Source organism: Stenella coeruleoalba (assembly GCF_951394435.1).
Source record: "Stenella coeruleoalba genome assembly, chromosome: 13".
Taxonomy (NCBI): Eukaryota; Metazoa; Chordata; class Mammalia; order Artiodactyla; family Delphinidae; genus Stenella; species Stenella coeruleoalba.
Genome location: NC_137159.1, coordinates 50,265,966 through 50,292,361, shown reverse-complemented (window position 1 = coordinate 50,292,361; position 26,396 = coordinate 50,265,966). Strand labels below are relative to the sequence as shown.

The 26,396-nt window shown below is 39.2% G+C and overlaps 1 protein-coding gene across 13 annotated transcripts in view; it reads left to right on the top strand.

The window, feature by feature from the left end:
• The window catches only part of GTF2A1L (general transcription factor IIA subunit 1 like), a 959,941-nt gene that overhangs the window by 262,683 nt on the left and 670,862 nt on the right, over window positions 1-26,396 (top strand). Inside the window, exon 12 of one of the 13 annotated variants that reach the window (XR_013831095.1) lies at window positions 5,853-5,923. The exons of the other annotated variants lie outside the window; for them this stretch is intronic. The gene's annotated coding sequence lies outside the window, so the exon portion shown is untranslated. Of the gene's footprint in view, window positions 1-5,852; window positions 5,924-26,396 lie in introns of those variants that run through there. 13 annotated transcript variants of the gene reach the window in all.

The window sequence follows — 26,396 nt, the reverse complement described above, 5'->3', positions numbered from 1 at the left end:
GGTGATGACTGACAGGATATACACAAAAGATGGAGACTCTTTCTTTCTAAATCCCAGTTACCACACATCAATCCTTGCTATTTTCCATTACTTGTTTACAGAGATTACTTGGTCAGATGGCTCAGCTGATGGTGGGAATATTGTGGACAGTGGAACAATATGATATAGGAAGGGGACTTTTTCCTCAGCAGAGAGGTGATGGGAGGACTTCAGAGACAAGCTCTAGGCATGAGAGGATGGTAATCTTGTGATCTGGTAAGGCAAGTAGTCTTCCATCCCAATCCTAGTTTCAAGGTCACTGTGTGACCTTGGCAGGTTACTTTCCTTCTTTTATTTTTTATTTTATTTTTTTAACATCTTTATTGGAGTATAATTGCTTTACAATGGTGTGTTAGTCTCTGCTTTATAACAAAGTGAATCAGCTATACATATACATACATCCCCATACCTCCTCCCTCTTGCGTCTCCCTCCCACCCTCCCTATCCCACCCCTCTAGGTGGTCACAAAGCACCGAGCTGATCTCCCTGTGCTATGCAGCTGCTTCCCACTAGCTATCTGTTTTACGTTTGGTAGCGTATATATGTCCATGCCACTCTCTCACTTCGTCCCAGCTTACCCGTCCCCCTCCTCGTGACCTCAAGCCCATTCTCTACATCTGTGTCTTTATTCCTGTCCTGCCCTTTGGTTCTTCAGAACTATTTTTTTGTTTTTGTTTTTTAGATTCCATATATATGTGTCAGCATATGGTATTTGTTTTTCTCTTTCTGACTTACTTCACTCTGTATGACAGACTCTAGGTCCATCCGCCTCACTACAAATCATGCAATTTCGTTTCTTATGGCTGAGTAATATTCCATTGTATATATGTGCCACATCTTCTTTATCCATTCATCTGTCGATGGACACTTAGGTTGCTTCCATGTTCTGGCCATTGTAAATAGAGCTGCAGTGAACATTGTGGTACATGACTCTTTTTGAATTATGGTTTTCTCAGGGTATATGCCCAGTAGTGGGATTGCTGGGTCAAGTGGTGGCTCTATTCTTAGTTTTTTTAAGGCACCTCCATACTGTTCTCCTTAGTGGCTGTATCAATTTACTACTTTCCTTCTTGAAGCCTCGGTTTCTTTATAAGCTGGTGATAATAATATACCAATTTTATAGAGTTGTTGTAAGAATTATTAAAAAGTAAAATCATGACATACAAATATAAAATGAACACCTGTCAAAGATTGTGTATAACTCATTAATTTAAAAGGAAAGCAGTAAGATGATACTACTGGCTTAAAGGAAAATTCAAAGAACCACATGTGATATAGGCAATAAGGAATGCCGAAATGAATTTCAAAATAGGTGCAAACTGAGTTTATCCACAAGGCAGTAATCAATTGCATTCCACTGGGCACATTTCATTTGCATTTCAACTGACAAATTTATTTGCATTGTTATTAGTTTTCTGCATCTCACAGAGTTGTAGAATAGGTAAAAAAAGAAATCATAACCCAGCTCATGCCCAGTTTTCTATTGAAAAAATCCTGTAATCTTTTTGGTCCATTTCAGAGTCTTTCTCACACTTAATTAAATAGAGGTAATGCACATAGAGTGCTGGGCAAAGAGTAAGTGCTCAATAAAAGCTAGCTATTATAAAAGTCAGTGAAATTAATAGTAATAATAAAAATCTTTTGCACTGCTGGCAGAGTTATCATCCTGAAGTGAAGCTTTGGTCATGATACCTCCTTCTCAGAACTTTCAGTGACTCATCATTGTCTCTGAAATAAATTCTACACTTAGCTGGACATTTAAGGTTCTCTGATCTGTCCCCATCCAGACTTGCCAGTTCATTTCCTACACCTAACTCCCTGCAAGATTTGTCATGGTGCCTGGAATTTCACCCTTAGGGATCAAGCTTTGTGGATATTGAAGACTTTTGGGTCTCTAAGCACTCCCTCTGAAAATGTAAATGCCACCAAAGGAGGATTTTGCCTGGACATGATCTGGCAGCACCACAGTTGTCCAACTAGTAAGTGTATCAGTCTTTTCAGGCTGCTACAACAAAATACCATAGGCTGGTGACTTAAACAACAGACGTTTACCTTCTCACAGTTCGGGAGACTAGAAGTCCATGATCAAGGTGCCAGCTGATTTGATTTCTGATGAGTGCTCCCTTTGAGGTTTGCAGACAGCTGTCCTCACGTGGCCTTTCCTCTGTGCACGAGGAGGGAGAGAAAGATCTCTGTTGGCTCTTGCTCCTCTTATAAGGGCACTAGTCCTATTGGATCAGGGCACCACCCTTATGACATTTTTTAACCTTAATTACGTCCCTAGAAGCCCTATCTCCAAATATAGTTATATTGGGGGTTAGGGCTTCGACCTTTGGATTTTAGGGGGATACAATTCAGTCCATAACAGCAAGGTATAAGAAAACAGAAGGTGACCAAAAATGGAGATGGGGAAGTCTGGCCTCATCATTATACCACAAACCAGTTCTGCTGAGCTTTCCTTGTGGTAAGACCAGCTCTCACTGGGATGACTCTGCACATGGCTCCCATATCTCAGAACACCAACCCCAGCTGGGGAAGATGGTGGGTGGGTGGACTGGGTTCTTTCTTGCCATCTCTCAGCCTCCAGTGGGTGTCTCACGTAATTTAAAAACCTTGGACAGCTGCCTAGGTCTGGCTGAGATTTTCACTGGGAGAGAAATACCTAGCAATGCTACCAGGGTCTCTTTACAGGTTCTTAAGATTATATGGTTTACATTTCTCAGCAGCTGAAACGTGATTTTCTTTGTTCACACGTTTGATTTTTTTTTTTTTTTTTGGTCCAGACGTGTTTGTTTCAAAGAGGTCTTTCTTTCATACCACCTTTTTAGAGACATTATAGGGAATAATGTGTTGCCCTGGAAACTGTGTGTCCCAACCCAGGAGGATTTGGTAATGTGGTAAAGAGTTTTATAGCAATGGTTCAAGGGTGGGGTTGCTAATAAGATTAGGATATGTGCAGGGCCTGCACTCCTTTAATCTGGTCTCAGGTAATCTCTTGATGAGCTTCTCTGGTTCCTTTAATCAGGTGGTCTTTTCTGGAATGAAGAATGCTAACTCCATTTGTTGGGGGTTTTGGTTCTGTAAAGAGCTCAAAGATACTGTTACGTGTATCCCTTGAGGCAGAACCAGGACCCTGCCCCGAGGCTGCACTATTGTTTCTTGGCTGCTTCTCCCTTGTCTCTGCATCCACTCCTTCCTCTGATTAGCAGCTGTTTGAACCTGCCCTTTGGAACTCAGGGAAGGTCATGGAGGCCGGACAGAAAGGCTTCTGTACCCAGGAGCCCCACAGGGTCCTTCTCGGTTTTAATATCTGGAATATTTATTAGGATACGTCTTGGTACTGGCCGTTCAACATCATTTATCTCTAATATATGGTGTGCCCTTTCAATAGGTAGGTTCAAGTTTTTAAAAATTATATCTTACAGTATTGTGGAAATAAACTCAGAGCACCCAAACAACAACGAACCAAGGCTATTTATTCAGAGCTTACTATACAAGGAAGTCAGTAAATATCATTTGTGTTTGACAGAAACTCAAAGTAGGCAGAGGAGTGGGACAGCTTTATGGTGGCCAAAAGGGTAGACTTCAGGTGTGCCCTGATTGGAGGAAGATTTGGGCGTGGGGAAACTTTAGGTAGTCTAACGATAAGCAGGGTATCCTATGTGACTGGTTTGGGGAGCATATTTGGCTTTCTCTGATTATTTCTAAATGGAAGTGTGGGCAACATTAAGGAGGCTGGCAGTATTGATCAGGTCCTGGCCATTTTGGGCTACTTGCTACTAGGAAAATTGTTCAGTTTCCTGGGCTGCAGAGAGTGAATCATAATTGTATTCTTATATGTGGTCTGAATATTGTCCAATTGTATATTCAGTCTCAGTTTTTATTTCTTCCATTATTTACACTTTCTTCCTTGGCATTCTAATTATGCTTACTTTGACTACCCTTTATCTTCATATCAATCATCTCTCAAGTCCTTTTAAACGTCCACTTTTCCTGTGTCTTTTTTATGTCTCATACAGTGTTCACTGGTGTGTATTTTTCCTTTTGCTCCTTCTGATTTTGCCTTTCTTTTTGTGATTGCTTTATTTCTATTTGTTCTACTTCATTCCCGAATGCTGCCAGTCCATATTTAATCCCCTTTTCTTGTACTATGCATTCCCTGAGCTCTTGCATCTGTGCTTTATACTCCCGTTTAATAGAAGGAATTGTTTTATTAGGTATTTTAAATTTCCATCACAGTTTCATTTTCTCCATGACAACACTGTTCTGTGTTCTTCATAGCCATTTGCTTTTCTTGATTTTTTTCTTCATTTTAAAATTCTTATATTATCTTTGTGTAAATCCTATGCTTTTAAAAAAACTATTCAACTTTAAAGGAGGCAAGTTATTCTTGGTCTACTAAATGTTATGTAAGGGAGGAGCCAAGGCTATTTAGATTAAATTTTTTTGTTTGTTTTTTGTTTTTGTTTGGTGATCCAGGGTTTTGTGTGTGAGTTTATTTAGACTTCTCTTCATCTAGTGAAGACAGTCAGCTTTGTTGCTCTTTATTTATTATTTATTTACTATTACTATTATATGTATGACTGTCTTCTCCTCTGATGCCACAGACACAGACTGAAAACATGCCATTTATCCCAGCCTCTGTTTCTGGTATCTCACTAGTGCATCCCAGTTTGTATATTCCTGTCCTTCCTATTACAAACTAACATGTACATCATGGTGTGTACCCCTCATGGTGTACCCCTCACCTTCAAGAAGTATATGTTGTCTCATACTTTAGGGTAGCTGTGGCTGAGTCTTCCTTTGCAGAATCTTTTTTTTTTCTTTTTTCCTGCTTCTTCCTACATGGCCCCTTCTCACTTACAGTGGTTGTTTAAAGCTCTTGCATTTTTGGGTGTGAGGGTGAAGGTGGGGAACTGAGGTTTTAACTGTCTACCAGTTGTTGAAAATGGACTTTGTTTCTTTTTGTTCTTGCCACTTATGGATGATTTTGTATATTTTTTTAGGAAAATAAGAGGGAAATGTTGATTCTTCGCCATCACGTTGAAATCATTTCAAAGTTGCCCTGTAAGGGACACAGGGAAAGATGGCATCTGGCAGTGACTGGGAATGTCCCATGGCATGGCTGACTCAAAAGAAGGGATCCCAACACTTCTGTGGCCAGATCAGTCTCTTACTCTGATCTGTTCCCCCACTTCAAGTGGCATTTAAATTGTTGCACGGTAGTCCTCATTTAAAAAAAAAATCTTAATTATAAGGTATAACAATCAGGCCTCTGGTGTCTGCCTTTAGAAAAAAATACATCTTCTTTATCTTTTTATTGTCACATGGTGGAAGACAGACTGCAGATTAGTGTTAGAATTAGTATTTTGGGGAGAAATGGAGAAATAAAGTTTAGACTTTGGTCTTGGTGGCATATGATAGAGAAAATACTAGGGGGGAAAACTGCTGTGGGGTGGGGATGGTGGTGTGCTGAATTGGGCGATAGGATTGACATGTATACACTGATGTGTATAAAATTGATGACTAATAAGAACCTGCAGTATAAAAAAATGAACAAACAAACAAAACAACTAATACTAAACTTTCATTGGGTTATTTGTATGGAAATATGTTAATATAAATGTTTCAGACATTACATGAAATTTCTAAAAATATTATATGTTTTGGTATAATGTTATAAGTCATAATGCTAGTTATTACTTTAAAATGTATATCTCAGAAATAACTAAATTTCCTTGTCAATTGCATTATCATGAACTTTCAATCAAATCTTTAACCGTGGTCATTTTTAAATCTTTTGTCATTTACAGACAGCTCTGGGTGTACTCTGATGCTTTTGCAAATATGTTTCTATAAAAGGGTTTCATCTTCAAGGAATTCATGGAAAACACTCTGACAAGTACAGGTTTCTAGTAACTGACTGTAGTGCTGAACTGAATGAATAAGCATTTTCAGAACTCTAATGAAAAACTGATGAACTCATAGAAGTGCTAACAGAAGGTCAAGATGAAAAAAAATTACATGGGACTGAGTGAACTGGTGAGGATGATTATAATTTTGGTGACTTTCTGTTTGAATTAAAAAAAAAAATCCCACAAAGACTCAGAGGCAAAGAACATACAAATCAATTTTCACTGCAAAGTAAAGGAGTGTTACAGTGGAGGACTACTGGACTGAATGTCAATATTATGACATAGTATGAGAGTGTTTTTGTGTTTGGTAATTGCAATCATTGTTGCTTTTGTTGTGGTCATCCATTTACAATGCTTGGTGTCAGTCTATTTATCTCTTGTAAAAATAGAATACAGTGGGTGTGTGTGAAAAAAAAAGTAAAAAAAAATTTTTTTTCTCATTGAATCAACTTTTCCTATAAAATCATCCTAGATCTGGTCTTAGAAGAAGATGAAAAGACAGTAATCTTTGGAATGTGATTTTGAGAGGAAAGCCCCCTGGAAACCCGCCCCGCCCCCGCAGTGTGTCATCCAGGGGCTCTTTTTCCTGCTTGAGTTTGCAAGGACAGCCATGAATCCCTTCAAGCCTGCCCCTTCAGTCCTCTTCCAGATTTCCATGGGCAAGGCAAAGCACTAAGGATGCGTTCTAATCAGTACTGAACTATTAGCCATTCTTCTTCTCATTTGATTCTGATAAAAATCAAAATTGAACAGAGTTAATTTAAATATCTAAATGGTTTTATTAAATGATTCATGAATCAGGCAGCATTCCATCTAGCAACTAGAAGGGTTCTCTGAGGGGGTTATACAAAATGGGAGGTTTTTATAGGAAGAAAGGTGGGGCAGGGAAGCTATTAGCAAAAGAAAAGAGAGGATTATTTTTAGGCCAGGACATATTTTTTTTTGTGGGGGGAAGAGAATGGTACAGGTTTTATCATGCAGATTGCCCCTTCTTCCTCTGGGGGATGGAGAGGGCTCACGTGGCAGATTACTTCCAAACTGGTTGATTAAGTTTATATTTCTGGGGAAGGTTGAAACCACAGTGAGGTTGGGTATTAAATCTCAGTTAGGTATCACAGGCTTTTAGCATAACTGATACTATTTTGGGCCTGTGGTTTTTCTATTTAACAATTCTTACAGTAGTCCTTTGAACAAAACCTCCCAGACAGTTTTCTGACTCTTCCTCCTAGGGTGACAGCTGTTGGAGCTGAGGGCAGGCTGACCTCAAATATGCCTCAAGGGTATATTGATTATTTTGAATTAAAGTTTCTTAAGAAATGGCCAATGCAAGGGAGACACTTTGACCCTCCTCTCTCTCCCTGAAAATAGGAACTCTCCCACGTGAAAGGTGCCTTCCCTGTGCCAGGAGATAGAAGGACACCCTTATCACCAGAGATAGGGAATTAGGGGATGAGAAACCTGTATTTAAAAACAAAACAAAACAAAAAACAAACAAACAAAAACACCCCTTCTTACTTCTTTAATTTACTATCCCAAGCCCAAACTTCAATTAAATTCCTTGCTAATTAAGCACCCAAAGCCTAAGTTTCTTTGTCCTATCAATTCCTCACAATTTCGTTTCTCTGTGTTGGGGAACAAAACTTGCCACACTAAAATGTGTCTTTTTAGCATACAGATTGTTTTGAGCTGAAAACAATCAAGGCCCAAAAGATTCAGGAAGAAACTGTGACCTTAACTGCCTAAAAGAATTTAGATAGAGGGCCTGTTCCTGGAATAGAGCTATCATCAGTGATATCTGCAAAGAATATGGGCTAAGTGTGGAGGTAGTGGTAAACTTAGTGGAGCCTAGAGATCAGAGTCCATTCTGTGTCCCAATCTCTGCAAGGCCCAGCAAATATTTGTTTATCAAACATTTGATTTTCCATCTCCATGTGAATTACCTTCCTCCCCTTTGAGGTTCCAAACCACTATCCCCAATATCCCCTTTTGTCTTTAGCTGAACATGATATTTGAGGTGAGGGTTTTGGTCATTTTGGTGAGTCTTTCCCATGTATACATGCCATTAAACTTGTCCACCAGTGGGTAGACAGCAGAAGCAAGAAGAACTACAATTCTGCACCCTGTGGAAGGAAAGCCACATCCACAGAAAGATAGACAAAATGAAAAGGCAGAGGATTTGGTACCAGATGAAGGAACAAGATAAAACCCCAGAAAAACAATTAAATGAAGCGGAGATAGACAACCTTCCAGAAAAAGAATTCAGAATAATGATAGTGAAGATGATCCAGGACCTCAGAAAAAGAATGGAGGCAAAGATCAAGAAGATGAAAGAAATGTTTAACAAAGACCTAGAAGAATTAAAGAACAAACAAACAGAGATGAACAACACAATAACTGAAATGAAAAATACACTAAAAGGAATCAATAGCAGAAAAACTGAGGCAGAAGAACGGGTAAGTGACCTGGAAGACAGAATGGTGGAATTCACTGCCTCGGAACAGAATAAAGAATGAAAAGAAATGAAGACAGCCTAAGAGACCTCTGGGACAACATTAAATGCACCAACATTTGCATTATAGGGGTCGCAGAAGGAGAAGAGAGAGAAAAAGGACCAGAGAAAATATTTGAGGAGATTATAGGCGAAAACTTCCCTAACATGGGAAAGGAAATAGTCACCCAAGTCCAGGAAGCACAGAGGGTCCCAGGCAGGATAAACCCAAGGAGAAACATGCAAAGACACATAGTAATCAAACTGACAAAAATTAAAGACAAAGAAAAATTATTGAAAGCAACAAGGGAAAAATGACAGACATACAAGGGAACTCCCATAAGGTTAACAGCTGATTTCTCAGCAGAAACTCTACGAGCCAGAAGGGAGTGACACGATATATTTAAAGTGATGAAAGGGAAGAAACTACAACCAAGATTACTCTACCCAGCAAGGATCTCATTCAGATTCGACAGAGAAATCAAAAGCTTTACAGACAAGCAAAAGCTAAGAGAATTCAGCACCACTAAACCATCTCTACAACAAATGCTAAAGGAACTTCTCTAAGTGGGAAACCAAAGAGAAGGAAAGGACCTACAAAAATAAACCCATAACAATTAAGAAAATGGTAGTACAAATATACATATTGATAATTACCTTAACCATGAATGGATTAAATGCTCCAACCAAAGGACACAGGCTTGCTGAATGGATACAAAAACAAGACCCATCTATATGCTGTCTATAAGGGACCCACTTCAGACCTAGGGACATATACAGACTGAAAATGGGGGGATGGAAAAAGATATTCTATGCTAATGGAAATCAAAAGAAAGCTGGAGTAGCAATACTCAGATCAGATAAAATAAACTTTAAAATAAAGAATATTACAAGAGACAAGGAAGGACACTACATCATGATCAAGGGATCAATCCAAGAAGAAGATATAACAATTATAAATATATATGCACCCAACATAGGAGCACCTCAATACATAAGGCAACTGCTAACAGCTATAAAAGGGGAAATCAACAGTAACACAAAAATAGTGGGGAACTTTAACACCTCACTTACACCAATGAACAGATCATCCAAACAGAAAATTAATAAGGAAACACAAGCTTTAAATGACACAATAGACCAGATAGATTTAATTGATATTTATACATAGGTTTTTTTTTTTTGTTTGTTTGTTTTTTGCGGTATACGGGCCTCATACTGTTGTGGCCTCTCCCGTTGCGGAGTACAGGCTCTGGATGCGCAGGCTCAGCGGCCATGGCTCACGGGCCCAGCCGCTCCGCGGCATGTGGGATCTTCCCGGACCGGGGCGCGAACCCGTGTCCCCTGCATCGGCAGGCAGACTCTCAACCACTGCGCCACCAGGGAAGCCCGGTTTTTTTTTTTTTTTAATATTTATTTATTTATTTATTTATGGCTGTGTTCGGTCTTCGTTTCTGTGCGAGGGCTTTCTCTAGTTGCGGCAAGTGAGGGCCACTCTTTATCATGGTGCGCGGGCCTCTCACTATCGCGGCCTCTCGTTGCGGAGCACAGGCTTCAGACACGCAGGCTCAGTAGTTGTGGCTCATGGGCCTACTTGCTCCGTGGCATGTGGGATCTTCCCAGACCACGGCTCGAACCCGTGTCCCCTGCATTGGCAGGCAGATTCTCAACCACTGCGCCACCAGGGAAGCCCGATTTAATTGATATTTATAGGACATTCCATCCAAAAATAGCAGGTTGCACTTTCTTCTCAAGGGCACGTGGAACGTTCTTCAGGAAAGATCACATCTTGGGTCAGAAATCATGCCTTGGTAAATTTAAGAAAATTGAAATTATATCAAGCATCTTTTCTGACCACAGTGCTATGAGATTAGAAATCAATTACAGGGAGAAAAATGTAAAAAACACAAACTCATGGAGGCTAAATAATACGTTACTAAATAACCAAGAGAGCACTGAAGAAATCAAAGAGGAAATCAAAAAATACCTAGAGACAAATTACAATGAAAACATGACGATCCAAAACCTATGGGGTGCAGCAAAAGCAGTTCTAAGACGGAAGTTTATAGCAATACAAGACTACCTCAAGAAACATCTCAAATAAACAATCTACCCTTACACCTAATGGAGCTAGAGAAAGAAGAACAAACAAAACCCAAAATTAGTAGAAGGAGAGAAATCATAAAGATCAGAGCAGAAATAAATGAAATAGAAACAAAGGAAATAGTAGCAAAGATCAATAAAAGTAAAAGCTGGTTCTTTGAGAAGATAAACAAAATTGATAAACCATTAGCCAGCCTCATCAAGAAAAAGAGGGAGAGGATTCAGATCAATAAAATTAGAAATGAAACAGGAGAAGTTACAGTGGACACTGCAAAAATACAAAGCACCCTAAGAGGCTACTACAAGCAACTCTATGCCAATAAAATGGACAACCTGCAAGAAATGGACAAATTCTTAGAAAGGTATAAGCTTGCAAGACTGAACCAGGAAGAAATAGAAAATATGAACAGACCAGTCACAAGTAATGAAATTGAAACTGTGATTTAAAATCTTCCAACAAACCAAAGTCCAGGACCAGATGGCTTCACAGGTGAATTCTATCAAACATTTAGAGAAGAGCTAACACCCATCCTTCTCAAGCTCTTCCAAAAAATTGCAGAGGGAGAAACACTCCCAAACTCATTCTATGAGGCCAGCATTACCCTGATACCAAAACCAGACAAAGATACTACAAAAAAAGAAAATTACAGACCAATATCACTGATGAATACAGATGCAGAAATCCTCAACAAAATACTAGCAAACAACAACACATGCAACAACACATTAAAAGGATCACACACCATGATCAAGTGGGGTTTATCCCGGGGATGCAAGGATTCTTCAATATATACAAATCAATCAGTATTGATACACCATATTAAAAAAATTGAAGAATAAAAACCATATGATCATCTCAATAGATGCAGAAAAAGCTTTTGACAAAATTCAACACCCATTTATGATAAAAACTCTCCAGGAAGTAGGTATAGAGGGAACCTATCTCAACATAATAAAGGCCATATATGACAAACCCACAGCAAACATCATTCTCAATGGTGAAAAATTGAAAGCATTTCCTCTAAGATCAGAAACAAGACAAGGATGTCCACTTTTGCCACTATTATTCAACATAGTTCTGGAAGTCCTAGCCATGGCAATCAGAGAATAAAAAGAAATAAAAGGAATACAAATTGGAAAAGAAGAAGTAAAACTGTCACTGTTTGCAGATGACACGATACTATACATAGAGAATTCTAAAGATGTTACCAGAAAACTACTAGAGCTAATCAATGAATTTGGTAAATTAGCAGGATACAAAATCAATGCACAGAAATCTCTTGCATTCCTATGCATTAATGATGAAAAGTCTGAAAGAGAAATTAAGGAAACACACCCATTTACCATTGTAAAAAAAGAATAAAATACCTAGGAATAAACCTACCTACGGAGACAAAAGACCTGTATACAGAAAACTATAAGACACTGATGAAAGAAATTAAAGATTTTACAGATGGAGAGATATACCATGTTCTTGGATTGGAAGAATCAACATTGTGAAAATGGCTATACTACCCAATGCAATCCACAGATGCAGTGTAATCCCTATCAAATTACCAATGGCATTTTTCACAGAAGTAGAACAAAAAATTTCACAATTTGTATGGAAACACAAAAGACCTTGAATAGCCAAAGCAATCTTGAGAAAGCAAAATGAGCTGGAGGAATCAGGCTCCTGGACTTCAGGCTATACTGTAGCTTTGTCGAGACAGTATAGTACGGGCACAAAAACAGAAATATAGATCAATGGAACAGGATAGAAAGCCCAGAGATCAACCCACAGACCTATGGTCAACTAATCTATGACAAAGGAGGCAAGGATATACAGTGGAGAAAAGACAGCTTCTTCAGTAAGTGGTGCTAGGAAAACTGGCCAGCTACATGTAAAAGAATGAAATTAGAACACTCCCTAACAGCATACACAAAAATAAACTCAAAATGGATTAAAGACCTAAATGTAAGGCCCAAAACTATAAAACTCTTAGAGGAAAACATAGGCAGAATACTCTATGACATAAATCACAGCAAGATCCTTTTTGACCCACCTCCTAGAGAAATAGAAGTAAAAACATAAATGGGACTAATGAAACTTCAAAGCTTTTGCACAGCAAAGGGAAACATAAACAAGATGAAAAGACAAGCCTCAGAATGGGAGAAAATATTTGCAAGCGAAGCAACTGACAAAGGATTAATCTCCAAAATTTACAAGCAGCTCATGTGGCTCAATATCAAAAAAACAACGCAATCCCAAAATGGGCAGAAGACCTAAATAGACATTTCTCCAAAGAAGATATACAGACTGCCAACAAACATATGAAAGGATGCTCAACATCACTAATCATTAGAGAAATGCAAATCAAAACCACAATGAGATATCATCTCAAACCGGTCAGAATGGCCATCATCAAAAAATCTAGAAACAATAAGTGCTGGAGAGAGTGTGGAGAAAAGGGAACCCTCTTGCACTGTTGGTGGGAATGTAAATTGATACAGCCACTATGGAGAACAGTATGGAGTTTCCTTAAAAAACTAAAAATAGAACTACCATACGACCCAGCAATCCCACTACTGGGCATATACCCTGAGAAAACCATAATTCAAAAAGAGTCATGTACCACAATGTTCATTGCAGCTCTGTTTACAGTAGCTGGGACACGGAAGCAATCTAAGTATCCATTGACAGATGAATGGCTAAAGAAGATGTGGCACATTTATACAATGGATTATTACTCAGCCATAAAAAGAAATGAAATTGAGTTATTTGTAGTGAGGTGGATGGACCTCGAGTCTGTATACAGAGTGAAGTAAGTCAGAGAGAGAAAAACAAATACTATATGCTAACGTATATATGGAATCTAAAAAAAAAATGGTTGTGAAGAACCTAGGGGCAGGGCAGGAATAAAGACACAGACGTAGAGAATGGACCTGAGGACACGGGGAGGGGGAAGGGTAAGCTGGGACGAAGTGAGAGAGTGGCATGGACATACATACACTACCAAATGTAAAATAGACAGCTAGGGGGAAGCAGCCGCATAGCACAGGGAGATCAGCTCGGTGCTTTGTGACCACCTAGAGGGGTGGGATAGGGAGGGTGGGAGGGAGGGAGATGCAAGAGGGAAGAGAGGTGGGAACATATGTATATGTATAGCTGATTCACTTTGTTATAAAGCAGAAACTAACACACCATTGTAAAGCAATTATACTCCAATAAAGATGTTAAAAAAAAATGCTAAAAAAAAAAAAAACGATGCTGAGGAGAGGCTTGTGCCAAATTGCCACTGTTTCTGTCCCCTGTCCGAGTTCCATTCACTTGGGACCTCTCTAGATTTTGACTATTAACTGGTTCCCGGCTAAGGCCGTGGCTCGTGGCTACTGATGGTATTACCTCTCTCAGAAAAAATTGTGTTACAGTAGCAGAGGCTTGGGCATAAACACACTGCCCTCATGCTAAGGCATCAGTGGGGCCTTTCACAGGCTCTTCCTTTCCTACTGGCTCAAACCAAGCTCTGTGAATGGAAATCCTACACCCTCTCTCCCCCGCATACACATACAGGTACTGCTCTACGGACAGAAGCTTCTTGCAACTCATAAGCTTCCTAATAAATGCTCTTAATAAATGCATGCCCACCCACTCCATTCCCCAGTCACACTTAAACTTCAACCTAGGTGGCTCCCTCTTTCTCTGGACTTCCATTTCATCAGAGAATGAATTAGTCACTCAACTAGCAAACCTGATGAGTGAGCTATCCCTAGAATCCAGCACTGTTAAAACATCGAGCAGATGATGTCACTTATCTGCCTAAAACCCTTCAAAGCCTTCCCATTTCCAATGGAATAAAAGCTCCTTAACCTGCGCTCGGGGCCTTGCCTGCTGTGCGCTGCCCACTTCTCCATTCTCCTCTCCTATAGGCTCCTGTTTGCAATGGCACCTTTCAACTCCAGGAACTGAAAGCTGGTCCCATCTCAGGGATTTGACACACAGTATTCCTCTGCTGGGAACACTGGTCCCTTTTCAGTTGACTAGTCTGTTACATGACAGCTCAAATGTCACCTCCTCAGAATAGGTTGTCTATAGCAGATTCTAAATTAAGCTGCCTTTGTTAGGCTACATAACACATTCTTGTTTGTGTTTTTGCTGATTTAATATTTTTCTCTCCATGTAGACAGTCAGCTCCATGAAGAGAAGGACCACAATTCATTACTAAACACCTAAGCCTACCATCATAATCATACCTGGCACATGAAGTGCACCCAATAAATATTGGCTAAATGTGTTTTCCTAATTGTTTCCTATCTATCTATCTGTAATTTTTCCTCTCTCCCCATCATGCAAACTCTTGGGGACCAAGATTTCTGCTTCTCCTGTTTCTACCACAGCACCTAGTACAGGGTCCACTCAGTAACTGTTCACCTGAAGCACTGTTTTCAATACATAGAGAAGGGACCTTGGGGAATCATGACTTCACGAGAGACTATTTCTTTAATTTTATAGTTTTCTTATATAGGATATAATGTAGTTTTTAAAAATAGACTTTATTTTTTAGGGCAGTTTTTTAGAGCAGCTACATCACAGCAAAATTGAGCAGAAAGTACAGAGAATTTTCCCATATACCCCCTGACTCTGCACATACACAGCCTTTCATACCATCAACACCTCCCATCAGAGAGGTACACTTGTTACAATGGTTGAACCTGCACTGACACATCATTATCACTTAAAGTCTGTAGTTTGTGTTAGGGTTCATTCTTGGTGTTATAATTCCATGGGTTTGGACTAATGGACAATGACACGTATCCACCATTATAGTATCATACAAGATAGTTTCACCACTCTAAAAATCCTCTGTGCTCTGCCTGTTCATTGCTCCCTACCCCGTAAGCCCCTGAAAACCACTGATCTTTACTGTCCCCATAGTTTTGCCTTCTCCAGAGCATCATGTAATTGGAATCAAATAGTACGTAGCCTTATCAGATTGGCTTCTTTCACTTAGTTGCATTTAAGGTTCTTAATATAGTTTTTTTTTTAAGCTATAATAGTATTTAACTCGATGTACGTTTCATGGTCCCTGCACCTCTAGATGAAAAAGTGGCCCGTGGTCAGTTAGCTTGGAAAGCCTGAGTACCCTCTCCTTCTTAGGGAGGGTCAGGTTCACATTGCATTATTAGCATTGCTAACCCACTGTTTGCCTCAGAGACTTTTCCAGTGAGAGCTGTTAGTTCTTTGCCGTGGGATGTGGTCCATGAAACCTTTTTGGAACCCAGTCCCTTGTCTTACTCCCTCTTCTTCTGTTTTGGTTCCTCCTCAGAGACAGTGGCTCATTATATCCTCTTTAACTCTTCTGGTGGAAATAATACCAGAAAGTACTTCATAAAGCAATATTTTAGCAGTACCACCTGTTCTGTGTCCACCTGTTGCTGTGGTAACAACAAAAACAGCCAAACACTAGATAACACAAACCAGCAGGCAGAACTAAATTTGCTCTTAATAAATTCATGGTTGCCTTGGGAAAGCTGGGCATGCTGATGAGATGTTAATTTAAGTTCTTGGAAGAATTGCGATATGACTAAAGGCAGAGTCAGTGGCTGAAAGTTTCTATCCATATAGCATGGTCAAGGTCATTTGAGTACATGTCAAGCAAGCTAATGTCAGAAGCTGGCTACCATCTGCCAATTTTGTGCAAGTATGACAATGCATTGACATTTCCGTTCAAGTTTGATAACTGGTTTATTCTCCCTCTGTTATCTAAAGTTGGGACTCTTATGTCAGGTATTGGCAGTTGCCCCAGTGGATGTTCTATTGTGTCACACCCCTGAGTACATCTTTTTCCTTCTCTTTGCAATACTCTTCCCCATCTCAACTGAAAAACACTCATCTCTCAAGACCCAACCTAAGTTGTCTTTTTTTGGTGAGGCTTTGCTTGACTCCTAACCATCCTCTCTTCCCACAGAACTTTGAGTTTTGTTGTAACTCTCACCTCTCTCACTGTTTCACAAAAATTCTTGTCATGCTAGATTGTGAATTTCTTGGGGATAGTCACAATGTCATATTTCTCTACCCCAGAATCCAGTCCCACGTCTGGCACGTAGTAAGCATTCTGTAATAAATGTTTGTTAAACGAAAGAAAGAATAAATGAATAAATCAATCACTCAAGTATATAAGGCCTTAAAAATCAGAAGTTAACACTGAGGATATGAACAAACGCAAATCTTGCTGATTGCTTTTTAGACTTAATTAGCATCAGTTGATGGGAATACCTTTTAGTAAGGACAATAAACATAATTTAGACTTTCAGGTTTCCAACTAAATGATCAGAGCAGGCACACAATACTGACTTTGCCTCCAAGTAACAAAAGTTGTTCGTTTCACACTTTTTGCTATGGCAAAGCACATGTACAATTTTTTGCCTAATTAACTCTCAAAAGTTTAGAAGTTGTTTCTTAATTTATGAAAATGATTTTAAAGTTAAGCAAGAGTTTAACATTTACGGAAACAATTTCCTTTTGCTTTTCTGCTTTTTGCCATCAACTATGCAAAAATTGGAATTTCTCTGAGTTTCATTACAGGTCACGTATGAAAGGTAGAGCAGAATAACTAAGAAACTAAAGGTTCGAGATGATGATGGAGATTTTGTTCTGTTGAATCAAGGAGACAAGGATGAGAATGTTGAAGTTTTCCTTTGTGCCTTTCCTCATTTCTTATATTTGTTCGTTTTCTCTTTCTCGACAGTAACAAATAAAACCCATCAGAGCAAGTCTGCTATCTCGTTTGGCCCCTGCTGTATTGCCAGTGCCTGGTAAATGCCTGGTATGTGATAGGTTCTCAGCAAATATACAGAGAACAAATAATAGTTGAAAAATTGTGGTCAGAGTGGAAGAGAACGAGGGCCTGAATCAGAGTAGTGGCCTTGGGGAGAGAAGGGAGAAAGGGATGGGGAGAGATCAATGCAGATACAGACCTGACTGCCCCTGGAGATGGTTAGATGAGAGTGCATTGGGAAAAGAAGGAGTTAAAAGAGCAACAGAGTATGGAGACTGATGGATTGAAATGGTGAATAAAGGGCAGTGGAGTTGGAGGGTAAGTTGCTGCTCTCTGATTTAGGCATGTTGAGTTTGAAATTCCAGTGGGGAGATATCCAGTAGGCAGTTAAAAATGTGACACTAGAGCTTAAAAGAAAAGTCAGGCATGGAGATACCGACATGATAGTTGAAGTCACAAATGTGACGGATTGTCAGGATAAAGTGAAAAGAATAAAAGGAGTCCCAAGCTAGATCTTTGGGGGATATAGCCATAGCTTCAGAGGCATGGTGGGGGGGCGGGGGGGACTAAAACTAGAGGCGTGATCAGAGAGGTATGCATATCATCAAGAGAGTATATAGGCCAAGGAATTAAAGATAGAGAGTTTGAGGAAGAGCACTTGGTCAAGGGTGCTAAAAGCTTCAGAGAACCTCATGTTTAGGACCGAAAAAAGATGACAGAATTGAGCACTGAAAAATATTTGTTTAATAGGATTCCATAGGATTCCATAGGATTCTATGGAATAGTGAATGGTGTGCAAAAGCAGGCTTGCTAGAGGACCGTTCAATACTTACCTAGCATATTCATGTTATTTTTGAAGTCTAGAGCATGTGTTCAAAAAATACTTGATGTTTGAGCGTAGAATCAGAATTCATGTTATTTTTAGAAGTAGCTTGTTTTGCTTGAGTAGTGCTTGCTCAGTTTTCAGGAAGTTGCTAAGATGCTTGGAGGTCCCTTAGTGAAGTAGAGTCTAGCACTTACCCCGACTTGTGTTCATCTATAATGATCTGCCACGTGGTCCGTATCTAGTCTTCTCTCGATGCTTCTTTGCATGTCAAGCTCTAGGCTAAGAACAGTCCACTGGCAGGGTAGATCGTTACCTATACATGAGTCTGAGTGTATTGACTTAGTAAATGCCTAAATATTAAAATCATTTAAAATTTACTCTGTTTTATATAAAAATTCCTTATTTCCTCTGTAAATTATTTCTGTATGTTTGATGGAAATGATGGCGGGGTGAGAGGTGGGCGTGGGAAGAGGGCAAAAGGGGTGCAAGGATCTGCCAAGATGTGGTGTGTAGCCTGTAGTTAGTAGCTCTTACCACTAGATGGTGACCTTGCATTGGCCTGGAGATTGCCTGTTAAAGGGTGGCAGAAAGTCAACTGTAGGGGGTTGAAACCCACCACAGTGAAATAGAGAAGCTTTTTTGAGGTTGTGAAATAACATGGTTGATGAGAATTGAAGTAATAAAAGTGGAGAAATGCCATTGCCCTCCCAACTCTTTGCACAGGCTATGATGCATTGAGAATACTTGAGCATCTAGTTAAAAACCTACAGTGTTGGGCGATGGGGAGAAGACTGTTTTAAGAAGTACAAAAGCTGCATTCTAGTTCACCCGTTGCCACTTGTTTGTGGTATATTTGGCAAGTCATTTAACTTCTAGGAGCCTCAGTTGCTTCATCTGTAAAATGGGAGATGATGATACCTGACTTGTCAGAGGCTGGGCCAGTTTTCCCCAAGACCTTCTCCTGAGGTTCAGTGTCTCTTTGAAAGGAGAAGAAAGGGGCTAAAGAATCTTGGTTGGTCATTATCTACTTTTCTCAATTCTTAACTTTCTTTTTTTGGTCAGGTGGGTGGAGTCTCAGTAGATATTTCTCTCATTGGGAGAACCATATGTATGAGTTTTGGCTATAGGTTGGGAACAGAGAAGGAAATAAAGGCAACGGCTGAGAGGGGAAAACATTCTGTAATGGTGTTGTGTGTGTCTGTGTGTCTGTGTCTGTGTGTCTGTCTGTGTCTGCCTGCGTGTGGGTCTACTTAGGTCTAGAACCAAAGAGAGGAGGAGAAATCAGAAATGCTCCTTATCGCTGGGAATTGTATTGTTATTGACCTGTAATGATGATCTCATGTCCTTGTTTTACAGTAGAGGGACTTGGGGGAAGTCTTGTAATGTTCAGTATATTAAAGATTTAGGGAAGTCTTGTAATGTTCAATATATTAAAGATTTACTTTCAATCTCACCATTAATATAATTCATAATGACAGCATTTTTATTTCATGCTTATTCAAAGTGCTTTGTATGAGGAACACTTTAACCATTTATCCAGAAGTGATTTGGCTTTTAAATTGATATTATTTCATTAGGTGAAAATAATGTCTCCAGCAGGGCAAATTCCCAGGAGTCGCAAGTCATGGCCGCCTTTCTCAGTTTTCCATGGGATACTGTGCAGATACTGAGTTGACTTTGGCAGAATAAGGGAGCTTGATTCTGTCCTCTGTAATCCAGAATTTCTGTAATTGAGCCATGGGAGTGTCTTGCTCAGTCTCAGAGTAATTAGTGTTTACCCAGAATTCATTGAAGGAACCAGATTGTAGCCTTTCTGATGTGAGAACCCATGAAACCCTGAAGGACTCTTTGTCCCAGCCATTGTTCATATCTTTTCATTGGAACAGAATAAATAAAATTAGAATAGATGAGTATTTGATATCAGAGAGGGAAAGGAACAGAGAGCTATGAAAATGTGAAAAGATATGTTAAAAGTAAAGGTGAATTAAATGAGGTCACAGGCTATGCCCTATAAGATATATTTCTGTGAGTGTGTATTCATTCCTCTCAGGAGTTATTGCCTTTGGGCAATCGTTGGAAGTAGTCAGACGTTCTCTCTCTAGTGCCCCTGGTGAGCTTTGATTAAATTAAATTGATTCTAAAGTTCTCTCTTTGGCTTGAGGATGGTCAGGAAAGCTATGCAGCCTGAGCTGGGAGCTGGCATGTAATCTAGCTCTGTACTCAGTCATCAATACCTTCGTCTTAGTGTATTTTAAAAAAACTTCTCTTGACAAAGTTTTTATTGTGTAGCCTAAATATACCTGGGGTCCCTTATCACTCAGTATTTGCATGGTGTTGGCTTTCTTCTCTGAACCCAACAGTGGAGATGTCACAGGAAAAAAAGATTGGTGGATCTCAGCCGTTTTCGTTAACTAATGCAAAAACTGTGAGAACCCCAGGGAGATGAATGTGATTTGTTGCCAGACTGGAGCGGAAGAAGGCCAGGGACATCTGAGGGATTGGCTGGCAGAGACTTTGAGTGTGTCCTTTCTCTTCCCCACATTACTCTGGTGATGCATTTCCTGCCTTCTTTGTGGACAGGAAAGCAGTGGCACTAGGCAGAAGTGGCAGGGTAGTGCCAGGGCAACCCCAGAGCCAAAGTGAGAAACCAGTAGCCACAATACCTGTGTGCCTCCTGAGCGCTCCCTTATCGAGCCTTCTCCTTCCATCCTATGGGCTAGGCAGTGATACGAGAGACTATCTGTGCTTATAAGAACATGCCTGGTGATGAGATGTTCCCTAGGCCGGGTTGGTGATGGTGGTCAGAAAATGATTGAATTCAGGTTGCAAACTTTGAGATATTTTTTCTTGAAGATCATCTTCCTTTAACTCACTTGGAAAACAAGCAAAGCCTAAGTTTTTACATCTCTCTCAGGTATTAGCAAAACAGTTGATAGTCCTAAAGGAATACAAGATAAGCTTACAAGGAAAAATGGTGAGATATGTGAGGAGTAAATGTTCTATGAAGAAATTTAACAAACGATAAACCAGGGGAAATAGAATGAACAATAATTTAAAAATTAAGCACAGTAATTATCCTTAGAGATAAAGGAGAATATTGAAAAAAATAAAGGAGAAGCAAATAGGAAGAGAAACCAGTTGGAAATATTGGGTACCTAAATATAATTGTTGAAATAAAGAACTCAGTGGATGGGCTGTATATGGGAATGGATACAGCCAAAGAACACTTGAGTAGGCTGAAATACTGGAATGAGGAGTTTTCTCAGAAGGCATTGGAAAAGGATGAAGAGATAGCAGTTTGATAGAGACGAAGGTTTGAAGTAGAAGTGGAAATTTGCATCAACAGAATCACAGAAGATCCTGAACTGACAGGACACAGTGTGTGGAAGAGGAGAGGTGACCTCACACAGAAACATTCCACAGTGACAGTAAAGAATATAAAGAAAAAGAGAAAATTCTGAAAGATTTCAAAAATAGAAAAGCACATTACCCAAAAGGAGCAAGAAAATCAGATTATAATCAGACTTTGTATGATTATACTTATATACCTTGTATGACCATATGTATAATCAGCTACACCAGATATGGGAAAGCATATCTTCATATCATATCTTATCATATCTTAATATCTTCAAAATGTTGAAGAAAAGACAATAAAACTAGAGTTTTATAGTGAGCAAGATTATTATTTAAATGTGAGGCTGGAATACAGATATTTGGGGGCATACATTGTCTCATAGTAATTACTACCAAGGGTTTACTTTGAAAGAAGTGAAGGATGTATTCCAGCTAGAAATGAAGTGAATCTGGGAGGAAGCAGTTAAATCTAGGAAGAAAGGTAAATAAGCAATGAACAAACACAGAATGCACATCAGTTTGAGTAAAAAAGATTACTTAAAAAAACTGGCCATGAAACTATGCCACAAAGGATTTATCATTAAATTCTAAAGAATCAACTTCATTCAGACCAGTTCTCCAATATGAAGAAATAGTTCAACAGTAATTAAAAGCAACTTATATGTTTATTGGTGTTTTTAAAAGAATGGTGTAGTGATCATTTTTGTACATGGCTTTTTGTGCATAAGGATGAGACTTTTCCTTGGAACATACTCTAGAAGTCAAAATTCTAAGCTTCATGATATGTGCGTCTTTACTTGATACAGCCAAGTTGGTTTCTAAAGTTCCATGAATCTCTACCTGTGAACTAAAGCTGGGAATTTCATTGAATTTATACAGTCATTTGGGGGGAGGGGATAATATCTTTACAATATTAAAAGTTCACATTGGTGAACATTATTTTATCTTCACTTAGGTCTATTCTCAATAAGTTTTATAATTTTCTTTGTGAAAGTCTTACACTTCTTTTCTTATATTTACTCCTATGCTTTATACGTTTCATTGCTATCATGAGGGGTTTTTTTTTCCCCTCCTCTGCTATGTTTTCTAACTGCTACTAAAGGAACACTATCAGACTTCTTTTGTGGATTGTCAAAAAATTGAGGTATAATTTACACACAATAAAATGCACAGATCTTAAGTGTTCAGTATGGTAGGTTTGATAATTGTTTACATCTGTGTAACCACCACACAAACCATAGACTATGTCTGTCACCATAGAATGTTCCCCTTTCCAGTCAAGGCCTCATCCCAAGACAATCACTTACCATAGAATGTTCCCCTTTCCAGTCAAGGCCTCATCCCAAGACAATCACTTACCATAGAATGTTCCCCTTTCTAGTCAAGGCCTCATCCCAAGACAATCACTTTGGACTTCTGTCACCACAGGTTAGTCTTGCCTGTTCTTGAACTTTATAAAGATGGAATCATACAGTATTTACTCCTTTGTGCCTGGCTTCATTCATTTCACATAATGTTTTTGAGATTTACCAGTGTGTGGTATGTATCAGTAGTTTATTCATTTTTATTTCTGAATAATATTCCATTGTTTAAATATACCAAAGTTTATGTATCCATTCACCTTTTTTTTTATAACCTTTTTTTTTTTTTTTTTGTGGTACGCGGGCCTCTCACTGTTGTGGCCTCTCCCGTTGCGGAGCACAGGCTCCGGACACGCAGGCTCAGCGGCCATGGCTCACGGGCCCAGCCGCTCCACGGCATGTGGGATCTTCCCAGACCGGGGCACGAACCCGTGTCCCCTGCATCGGCAGGCGGACTCTCAACCACTGTGCCACCAGGGAAGCCCTCCATTCATCTTTTGATGGACATTTGGGTTTGGAAACGTTTTTGGTTTTATGAATAAGGGTGCTATGTACATATCTTTTTTTGAAGTATTTTAAATGAATTTGTGTAAATATCAAAGAATGGAGTTGTTGGGGCATATGGTAGATGTGTTTTTTATCCTCTTATTTCTTAGATTATCTTTTTATTGTTCATTTGTAGTTTTTTAATGTACAATCCTTTGTCAGATATATATTTTGAGGGTATTTTTTTCTCAGCCTTTGGCTTGTGTTTTAATTTTCTTAATGTGTCTTAATTTTGATCAAATCCAAATGATCATTTTTTTAAATAATTAGCACTTTTAGGGTATAAGAAATCTTGGCTGACATTAAGGTCATGAAGATAATTTTCTGTGTTTTATTTAAAAGCTTTATAGTTTTAGCTTTTACAAGCTAAATGTTATATTGACATTTTTATTTTGTTGTGTTTCCATTAAGTGATTATCCTTTTATTTTAAGCATACGTTTTTTTTCTTTTTGGTGGCAAAATATTTTATTGCTGCCGTCCCCATGGTGGACCACTGGGGGTTATGAGGATTGAAGTTGGTAAGCATACATTGTTTACGAAATTTTTTTCTCCATCTAAAGTTATTTTCTTTCTTTCCTTATCCAAGACATAAGGAGTTAATACTCTATACAGTTTGAACAACTTGGTATTGATTTTTAAGCAACGAAAAAACAGTTGTTCTTAAAAGACTCAATAGTTGATGACATTGACTCATATATGTTGTTTCTGTGCTTACCACTACTTCTTACACCCCCTATTTCCCTGTGAATTTACTTCCTCTCACAGGTTTAAGGTGGTCAACTCTCACAGTCAGTGTAGCCTGGAAAGTTTGCTTTGCCCTCATACTTGAACAATGTTGGCAGAAAGAGTACAGAACTGTCCATATTGAAGCTGTAGCCGAGTTTTACTAAGTATTGATTTCTGTTGATAATCCTGCCTTCCTGGTTGGTCCTTTGTGACTGGCTCTCCCACTAGGGCCCATGCTGGGCTCTCACTGCCTTCTGGGCTGTGCCCTGGCAATGGAGGAGTCTGAGTCATGTGACATGGACTGGGTTGTTCTTCAACACTCCTTCATTTCCTTCCAGCTGTTTCTTCTCAAGGATGTCTTGAGTTTCCATAACTCAACTGAGGACGTATGAAGGCCTTGAGTTTGGTTAATTCACTCTCTCCAAAGTTCTCATGTTGCCCATCTGGCTGCCCAATAAGTTCTCATTTTATGTGCGTCTACCCTGTCTCCCCAGCACCCTGACTCTCCTTCCTCTATCAGGCAAGCCCTTGTGTGCCCTGTTCTCTAAGAGTAAAGCAGTAAGAGGCAGCAGGAGCTCAGTTAATTAAATCACTCTGAGTTAGACACCTTTCCCAAGAAACTTTTACATTTCAACTGGGCCGATATTCATGATGTTTGGGTAGTTTCCAGTGTTCTTTCATGCATTCTAAATCATACATTCTTTCCAGAAATAGGATATTTCCCTTTATTTATAGTTGCAAAAACTGAGACTCCTAGACAGAAATTGAGAATCCTAGTGATTTCCTTAAGGTCACAAAACCAGTGAGAGGTTTAAACTTCAAACTAGGTCTTTGGGCATGTTGTTCCTTGCTCTTTCCACCATAATGCATCTGATTGATAGGGTGGGGATTTCAGGTATTGCAGGACACTGGTAGGGATGGGACTCTGGATTTGGTGGGGGAGAGGGTGGTGGTGATGAGGGAAAGAGGTGAGTAAGCTTTACTTTCCTTCAAATCACATCATGTGTGGGACACTCCCACCACACATGCAGCCTGCAGATCATAGTGTCCTAACTAATTATCCATAGGCAGCAAAGCATACACTAATAATTTTCTTATGATCCTTCATCTTTGGTCATGCATCAATACAGGCACAGACCTCCTTTTTATTCTGTTGAGGGTGAGAAGCATTTTATGAATTCCGCAGCATCTTAGGAAAAGACTCCGAGAGTCATTGGCAATGGTAAGGTTTGCAAATATTTGCTAGACTTGGAGTTAGTTGTTGAACATGTGGAATGAAAGTGGATTGTCACATAAACTGCAGAGGCACACTGGAGGGATGGAAGGGGTCATGGAAAGAGCTGTGGTTTGCAACTAGACAGATCCTTTATCATCCTGTCTCAGCATACATCCCCTTCCCAGATCCTCCTGATTATATCCCTCTGTTCATTTATTTATAGCACTGTACCAGTCTGTCTTTGTGTTGCTTCTTTCTTGACTTAGTTGTTCATTATCTGCCTTCCCTGGCAGAAGGCGATCTTCATCTGGGCAGTGGCCACCCTGGCTATTGTGTTTATGTCTGTATCCAGGAGTCTGGCATAATACTCAGAACATACTAGGAGCTCAGTAACCATTGAAGGAAGGGAAAGAGGGAGGGAGAAAGGGAGGGATGTATCAATCCTGGCTCTGCCACTTGCCAGCCATGTAATGTTGGATAACTTCTTTCCCTTTTCCTCCTAGCTTTATTGAGATAAAATTGACATTATAAATTTAAGGTATACAGCATAATGATTTGGTATATGTATTTATTGAGAAATGATTACCATACTGTTTTAATTACTATAGCTTTGTAATATAGTTTGAAATCAGGACGTGGAATGCCTCCACCTTTGTTCTTTCTCAGGATTGCTTTGACTATTCATGGTTTTTTGTGGTTTCATATGAATTTTAGGATTTTTTTTTCTATTTCTGTAAAAAACATGCTGTTGGAATCTTGATAGAGATTGCATTGAATCTACAGATGGCTTTGGGGAGTATGGAAATTTTAACAACATTAATTCCAATCCATGAACAATCTTTCTGTTTGTGTCTTCAGTTTTTTTCATACCTGTCTTACAGTTTTCTTTGTACAGATCATTTTGTACAATAAATTTAGGTTAAATTTATTCCTAAATATTTTATTGTTTTTGACGCTATTGTAAATGGGATTGTTTTCTTTTTCAGATAATATATTGTTAGTATATAGAAGTGCACCTGATTTTTGTATGTTGATTTTTGTATCCTGTAGTTTCACTGAA